General features: G+C 38.9%; 1 pseudogene; it reads left to right on the forward strand.

The window, feature by feature from the left end:
- Window positions 1-6748: 6748 nt before the first annotated feature.
- Window positions 6749-7706, forward strand: LOC127678054 (vomeronasal type-1 receptor 45-like; annotated as a pseudogene).
- Window positions 7707-9115: the final 1409 nt, after the last annotated feature.

Below are 9115 nucleotides of genomic sequence, written 5' to 3' on the forward strand. Positions count from 1 at the left end.
GACTGCACTGGGTTCTGATCTAACTTGCAGGTTTCCCAAGGAAGCTCACTGAAAAGTTTGGGCCCATCTCTCCCAGGAGGGCAGTTATCCAACAGAGTAGAGTCAGCTCAACAGGTAAAATGTTCCAGTGGGATGCCACATGTCCCTGATATCCAGTGGGAACTTGTTACTGACAGTCACTAAAATTACAGGCTGCACAGATGCTTTAAAATTCCCATCATCTAAGCCTGTGCAGAATCTCCTCAGGCTGATGCCAAGTGCCCTGCCACTTCCATCTGAGTAAGTATACTTAGTAAGAGCAGAATCCAAAGGTGTTGGGACCACTGCAGGCTGTGGGAGGAAGAGTGCTAGAGCTTCAGGAGGATTTTCAGCATCTGCCAAGGGAAAGCTGAGTCTGACAGCCCCTCAGCACAGAGGAATGTGTTCTCCATCAAGTGCATTTTCTTTTCTGGATATTCATTTCCTTAAGGTCCTAAAATTACCTAATTTTTATATCAGTTTATTTTTAATTTCAATTTTTTTCTGAGTTATGTACCAAATTAACTTTATAAGTTGTATGGTGCAATTTTCAGAAGTTTTGAGAAATGATCCTTTGTATGCTTCTTGAAAGGAAGTGGTATTTCTCTTTCAAATGTAAACATATACACTTCATATAAACTTAACTTTTGCTTCTGTTTATTATATACAATAAAAGGAATAATGTAGATTGTATGAAAGGAATAGTAGCTTTAAATATTCAACATAAAAGTTCTAAAAGCCTTTGAAAAAGAAATGGGTTGTATGTTCAAACTCACCTAAAATATTGTCTTAACAGCCTTTCTATTCCCTGTTTAACTTCACAAATTATGTCATCCTTTATTCTTGTTTTGCTGGGTAGTAGTTGTCATGAGTTATTATAGTGATGAGGCTACAGAGACAAAATGTTAATAAGCACTGAACATGATCCTAATAGACATGGTATTTGTGGTCATTAATAATTTCTGTGTTCTAGTCCTTTATAAATATATTATGTAATGTTCTGATAATACAATTGCACAACAAATGCTCTGGGAGAGAGTCAGATTTGCTGAGCAGCAAAGATGAGCCTGTCAGGAGACATCTCTGGGCCATGAGGGAAGCAGGTTGTGCTGCAGCACTGTGCAGGGTCCATGTTGATGGCTGGAGTCTGTATTATGCTGACTCCCTGGGGTGTCTGTTCCTGCTGTTTCTGGAGGTTTATTTAGAACCACCAGCTAATATTTCCAATGCCAATCTGAGCATGAAGACAGAGCTAAAAAGGTTTTAATATTTTAAAATGCAATTCTTATACAGTATTTCAGAAACAGCTGCCCTCCTTCAGCCCAAGGGCTCTTCATGGTTTGCCCATCACACTCCCACAGGTCATTTATTTCTAACATCTCTGGAAACAGCATCAGCTCCTGATGGGTGATATTTGCCTTCCCAAGTGTACCAGCATTTCTCCCTAGCGTCTTTCTAGATTTAAGTTAGGATTGGGCTAAAGGTAGACATCCTGACCAAGTAACCTCACTCTCAAGCCTTTGACCAGTGTCACCTACCAAACTCATGTAGTTGAAGCACCCATGGATTGTGTGTCCATGATTTTGTTAACTATGAAATGACACAAAGGCTCAAGCCACAGTCTCCTTGATTCTGTCTATACAGTGAGTTTCCATTTTGTGTTCTGAGTAGCCAGGGCCTTCATAATCAACTTTAACTGAAAACTGTTCAGGTTCTGCTTTGTCATTCTTGTTCCACCCATGATTCTTTTACTAATCTGGCCAAGTACCTTCCTTTCCTTTCCCTGAGTGGAGCCTCTTATAATGGGACCTGTTTCACAAGCCAGTGACCTTTCCTGGTGCTGTGTATGATATGTAGAGAATTTCGTGACTCTTAAATGTAGTCTGTTTCATTACATTGTGCAAAATGCAATTACAGTGCATGGTACAATAGATTGTCCCAGGCCTGTCACAGCTTACACTCTCTGGAAACAGCATCAGCTCCTGATGGGTGATATTTGGGAGGAGAGTCCCTTAATTCTGCAGATCTGAGGCTGTGGCTCCTCATTCCTGGCCTCCTAAACCATGCTCAGCTAGGAAGATGTGAGTGGCTGCGACTTAGCTGGGAAGTGACAGGCTAGAGAATCCTTGTGCCTTGTATCTGAGGAGATACAAGAATTCTCGCCAGAGAATTTTCTATAGAAATTAAACATATGTCTAGAATTTACATTCCTTACTGATTCTTTTTGTTGTTTGGTTTTTTCAAGACAAGAGTTTCTCTGTATAGTCCTGGCTGTCCTGGAATTCACTCTGTAGACCAATTTGGCCTTGAACTGGAACATCCAAAAACACTGCCTTTGAAGTGCTAAAATTAAGTTGTGTGGCATCACTGCTCAGCCCTGATTTTTCTGATAGAAAATTATACAGAATTGTGTGGTCTGTGAAATTTGGAGGAAGCACGGTGACTATAGAAATGGTTATCTATGTCTTTCTTGGTAAGTTGGTGTTGCTGATGGCAGACAATCACATTAGTTTAAGCATAAGTTCTTTCTTTGTTCCTGTGGAACTCCACCTCCAAAAAAGATAAGTTTTCCCAATGCTTTCAAACGGATTCCCTGAACTATGATTTTGAGAATATCACTGAGGAATCCCAGCCACTGGGCATTCCTGCCTTTCCTAAGAACTTCAGGTTTGCAGGCCAGGGTTTCTGAGGTGACCCTGATGCTAGTATGGCCTGCACCTGTTCTGCAGTGCTGACAGCACACTGCCGGGGTTATTGAGTTCATAAAGAATGAGATAATTTTCATTTCTTTCCTTATTTCTTTGTTCCTGTTTCTTGTTTCCTTTCCATTTTTATTTGGTATTTTCTCTTCTGATTATCTCAGTGTAGTGATATAAAAATGCATATTTCCAGAGACAATGTGAAAGAAAGCATTTTAAATTCTTGTACTTCTTAGTCAGCGCCTGCCATCATGCATATGATGTCGCCTACTACTTTCAACTCTAGAGGTGTGTCTACCTTCCATGAAATGAAGTGTATAACACATGCTCCTACTGCTCAGTGCACACAGATCACAAAATGATATCCAGAGTATGTGTGCCTACTGAAATTTGTCCCATAAAGCAACTGCCATTTTTCTTGATCACTGGGAAACAGAAGTATACCTTTCTGTACCCTTCTATGTTCTGATTCTTGTGGCTGGGATATGGAAAACAAAACACATAAACTGTGTAAAGAAGATCACAATACAATGAAATAATTAAGCACCATCCTATCTATCTATCTATCTATCTATCTATCTATCTATCTTATGATCTATCTAGAATACATCATCCCTAATTTTATATAGGATTAACCTTCTCTAAAAATGCTATAGAACTTTAATTTCAGTTAATCATCTCTGTTCAGTGTTTTCACCAACTATCTGCCTCAGGTCTAATGCCTTAACTAGTACCTTATACTTTTGAATTTGATCCCCTTTACCTCTCCCTAAGATCTTCTATTACAATATATCATGCTCTAAATAAGCATAAAATGATTTCATTCACACTCTCAAATTTTAAGTGATGAATTTTTATTCTGTAACAGGAATTTGTTTTCAAAATTGCATGCCCCATATGGGTGGTATCTGTGCTATATAGTTTCATGATAACTTGACACAAGGTAGAACCTTATTTTAGAAGAGGGAACCTTAACTGAGAAAATGCAGCGACCAGACTGGCCCATGAGCAAGCACTTGATATATTTTCCTGATTGATGATTGATTTGGTATGGGAGGGACCAAGACCCTGTGAACTATTCCACATCTGTGGTGTTGGTCCTAGATACCATGAGACTGTAGATAGAAGAAGCCATACAGAGCAATGTGGTAAATGATACTACTCCATGGCTTTTCCATCAGTTCATGTCTTCAGGTACCTGTCTTTAATTATTTCTTCAGCTTCCCTGGATGAAGAACTAAAAGATGTATGGTGAAATAATCCTTTTCTCTCCAACTTGCTTTTGATCATGGTGTTTTATTACAACAACAGGAGACCTAACCAAGTCATAAAATGGTACTACAGTATGGGATATTACTGTGATAAACATGACTGTGTGCTTTTTTAATATTGTGGAAGGATTTGGAAAATTTAGGCAGTATTATATATAGAATGCTGATATCTTAGTGGATTATTCTGTGTGGTCTTAGAATATAACTCTGAGACCATTACAGACGAGGGAGGCTTCTCTTAGAGATATCAAAATGGAATTTTGACTGTCCATTAAAGAATGTATTAGGGTCATTCAGGTATTAAGTTAACAACCACTAATGTGAATTTTTGCCTTGATGAAACAATTACTGAAAAGTGTTTTCTTGGGCTCAGCACACAGACATGATGGTCCAGATACAGTTGAGGCTACATCTTGTGCTCGCATCAAAGTTGGTAGCTTAAGAGTCTGTCACTTTGTACTGATTCTGAAAGCAGCAAGAAAACAGAGAGTGACACTGTAGCTTGTCACCTTGTGGCAGGGTTAGAATCCCTATAGAGAGTCAAGGAGAGGCTACCCATAAAGCTTCCACCCAGTTGAAGAACAGATCTGGGCAATCTGAGATATCACAGGATATCTACCAAAGACAATAGCATCTACTGTGGGGTGAGGACTCTTTGAATCTAGCAGTCAAGCTGTGTGGGATATGGAAAGATTTCCCAGCACCGTGGAGGAGCCCAGAAGACTGTTAGTGAGTCCTGGAAACATGACACGGTTTTACACTGTGGGACTTTATTGAATTTGTTGACTTTGCCCTTGTTCTTCCTTTTGCAAACAAGAAATATTTAAGTTATTGTTTATGTTACAGGGGCCTAGAATTAAGAGACTTTGAACTTTTAAAGGATTTTGCAATTTTACAGAGACTTTGGAGTTCTACAGAGATGATATGTATTTTACAAAGACTGAAAAGGTAAGAGAAACTGGGTATTTTTGAAACTGAACATTTTGGAGAGACTTTGCATGTTGAACAAAATTAGAAGATTTATATGTCTTTGAACTTTTAAAGTATATGGAATTTTTATATTGAAATGTTGATACTAGTATGATATCTTGGGAACAAAAAAAGAGAGAAGTTTATAGTGTAACAGTTATTTGTTTTTGTGTCAACCTGACAAGGGGTCATCTGTGACAACTATTTTGGTTTGTTTGTTTCTTTCCTTGTTTTGGTACAAGGTAAGTCATTTAGAAAGAGGGAAGGTAGTGTCAGTTCAGATAATTTCCCCCACCAGATTGACATGTGGCCACATTTTTTGTGAGTTTTCTTGATGGGAAATCTATGAGAGAGGGCTCAGTGTGAATATAGGCTCTGGGCTGGTAGTTATGAATACAGACCAGGAAAGCCATGAAGCAACAAGCCGGTAAACAGCACTCTTCCATGATTTTGCATCAGTTCTTGCCTGTAGGCCTCTTCTGTAAGTTCTTCCACCAAGAACCTGGATGATGGATTATTAGCAGTACCATGCAATAAAAGCTTTACTACCTAACATGGGTTTGGTTATGGTGTTTTCATAAGTCAATGTCTAATCAAGAATCTGTAATAATTTTACAGGATATACAGCACATAGATGAATATAAAGTTGTAGTTGCATATCAGAAATCTGGATAAGTTTCAACCCTCAATTATACAAAGAAGGAATGCAGACTCCTATAGAGCCTGTCTTTCAACACTGAGTTGTACCATTTTCCTTTAATTCTATAATTAATAAGGGACTATACAAAATCTTTTAATTATAACTCTATTTCCCCCAGACTTCACATCCTGAAGGAAGACATGGAGTAAGCACTGCAGACATTTGCTCACTTTGCTGTTCTCTTGGAGGAAGTTCTAGATTGAGATTACAAACACGGAAGATGAAGATATAGAGTATCACTCAAAGACTGAATTGTCTACCCGAGTTCTCTAGAAAGTACTCCACACCAATATTTTCCTGTTTTGAAATTTATTTATTTTTATCTTCTGTTTCAAGCAGGGATGGAGCTGACCAGTCACTATGTATTGTGGTATCTCTCCCAGAGCACAAACATAAGGCAATGCATGAGTAAACCAGCAGGAGAAATATCTACAGAGACCATCTTGGGCTGGAACACTACCATGGCTGGTGCCTAATCAGGATGTTCTTATATACCTAGTGCCTACCAAACACAGGCACATAGCTGTCTTTATGTTCAGGAGCAGGTAACTGGAGCTCGGTCTCATAGTGTTCTGGTTACACTTGGTTAAAATGGCAGGTTGTATGTGGAAAGAGAAACATCTAGATTCACAGATCACATTTCTCAACATTTGCTATATAAATATATTAAGAAAGTTCATTTTACAATAAATTAAAGGTAGCCCCAAATAGGATAAGTACATACCCAATCCACAGGACCTCTTTCATTGGGTAGAACTGGTTTCTTTCACACAATCCTCCTCACTCAAACTCACCCAAAATAGTAAAACTCTGAATGTGATGTTGCTGGCAGCAAAGATGTTGTGGATGAAAACCAAATAAGATGCTCCTGCTCCAGGAAAACACACACATGCTAGGTAAGAAAAGACATATTCTCTGATGTGTGCAGAATTTAATATTAAAGGAGCTCACACATTGATGCAGCCACCATAAGACAGGATCTAGCCATGGCTCAGCTTAGCACAGGTGAGATGGTCAGTGTGGAGTGCATTGGAACTGATGTCTTCAGTAGTTTATAATGAAGGGAGCAGAGTTTCCAAGGAGTGGTGAGTGAGGTTCTGCTCTTTTCTACTCAGTCACTGTTCTCACATATGATGAATAAGAACAGCAAACTCCACACAAATTCTAAAATAAGGAACAGCTTTTTCATCGAAATTGGCATTGGAATCTCAGGCTACAGCTTCCTTTTTTCTCTTCCACATCCTCAAGTTCATTCGAGGGCACAGGTCCAGACTCACTGACTTGCCATTGGTCTCTTGTCCCTAATCCACCTACTGATGCTACTTGTTGCAGGATTCATAGCCACAGACATTTCTATTTTGTGGAGGGGATGGGATGACATTATATGTAAATTTCTTGTCTACCTGCACAGTTTTTAGAGATCTCTCTCTTTGTATAACCAGCCTGTTGAGTGTCCTCCAGGCCATCATCCTCAGTCCCAGAAGCTCCTGCTTAGCAAAGTTCAAGCACAAATCTCCCCATCATATCTCATGTGCCATTATTTTCCTGGGTGTCTTCTATATGCTAATTAGCAGTCACCTCTTGTTATCCATCATTGCCACCCCAAATTTGACCACAAATAACTTTATTTATGTTACTCAGTCCTGCTCTACTCTACCCTTGAGTTAGCTCATGCAGAGTTTGTTTTCTACTCTGCTGGCCATCAGGGAAATCTTTATTAGTCTCATGGTCCTCTCGACTTGGTACATGGTGGCTCTCTTGTGCAGGAACAGGAAACAGGCCCAGCATCTTCAAGGTACCAGCCTTTCCCCAAAAACATCTCCAGAGCAAAGGACTACCCACACCATCCTGATGCTCATGACCTTCTTTGTGCTGATGTCCATCTTTGACAGCATTGTCTGCTGCTCAAGGACCATGCTCCTGAATGATCCAACATCTTACTCTATTGGAATCTTTGTGATGCACATGTATGCCACAGTCAGCCCTTTTGTCTTTATGAGCAGTGAAAAACAATTAGTGAACTTTTTGAGGTCCAATATTAGAGGGTGATAAATGTTGGAGTCTTCTTTGATAGGCAAGATCTTTAAGAAGAACCAATATACTACCATCAAAACTGTCAGTAATAGAATTCTGTCTATGTACTTTGCCATATGTGAAATATGAAGTTGTTTTTCTGTTAAAATAATTTATTTTAACCAACAGGATAATAAACATGTAACAGAAGACTTAACAACATACACTTTGAGATATGACAAGGGTGTTTTTAAATTTATTTAAGTTTTTATTTTATTTCTTTTTTATATAATCCTCATTTATATTTCAAATGCTAAAACCCTTCCTGGTTTCCCCCTCCCCCAAAACCCCCAATCCCTCCTCCCTGCCCCAGCCTCCACACATATACTCCTCCACCCACACACTCCACCTCCCCTCCCCTCGATTTCCCTTTGTTGGAGCATCTATTGAGCCTTCACAGGACCAAGGACCGCTCCTCCCACTGATCCCCAACAAGGCATTCCTCTGCCACACTTTTGACTGGAACCATGTGTACACCTTGGTTGATGGTTTAGTCCCTGGGATTCCTGAGCCTACGTATTGTTATTGGGTGATGAGTCCATTGATTTTGAGAGATATTAGGGGCCAATGATCATTGCTTCTTGTTACTTTTAGTTTTAGGGTTGGAATTACATCTGTGTGTTTCTCTTCTTTTGGATTTGTTGTTAAAAGATTATTTTTTTGCTCTTATTTGGGTATTGTTTCCCTCTTTGTGTTGGACTTTTCGTTCTATTATCCTCTGTAGGCCTGGATTAGTAGAAAGCTATTGTTTAAATCTGATTTTGTCTTGGAAAACTTTGGTTTCTCCATTTATGGTAATTGTGAGTTTTGCTGGATATTATAGCATGGGCAGGCATTTTTGATCTCTTAAGGTCTGTATGACATCTTCCAGGATATTCTGACTTTTATAGTCTCTGGTAAGAAGTCCAATGTAATTCTGATTGGTCTGCCTTCATGTGTTACTTGACATTTTTAACCCTTACTGTTTTCAGTATTCTTTCTTTGTTCTGTGCATTTGGTGTTTTAATCATTACTTGATGAGAGTAATTTCTTTTCTATTTCTATCTGTTTGGTGTTCTATAGGCTTCTTGCATGTTTATGGGCATTTATTTTGTTAAGTTAGGAAAGTTTTCTTCTATTATTTTGCTGAAGATATTTGCTATCACTTTGACTTGAGAATCTTCACTCTCTTCTGTACCTATTATTCTCAGGTTGTGTCTTTTCACTTTGTCCTGGATTTCTTGAATGTTTTAGGATAGGAACTTTTTACTTTTGTATTTTCCTTGACTGTTGTGTCTATGTCTTGTATCTTCTGCACTGAGATTCTCTCTTCCATCTCTTGTATTCTGTTGGTGATGCTTGCATCTGTGACTCCTGTTCTCTTTCCTAGATTTTCCATCTAAAGG

This window comes from Apodemus sylvaticus, chromosome 2, assembly GCF_947179515.1.
Source record: "Apodemus sylvaticus chromosome 2, mApoSyl1.1, whole genome shotgun sequence".
Taxonomy (NCBI): domain Eukaryota; kingdom Metazoa; phylum Chordata; class Mammalia; order Rodentia; family Muridae; genus Apodemus; species Apodemus sylvaticus.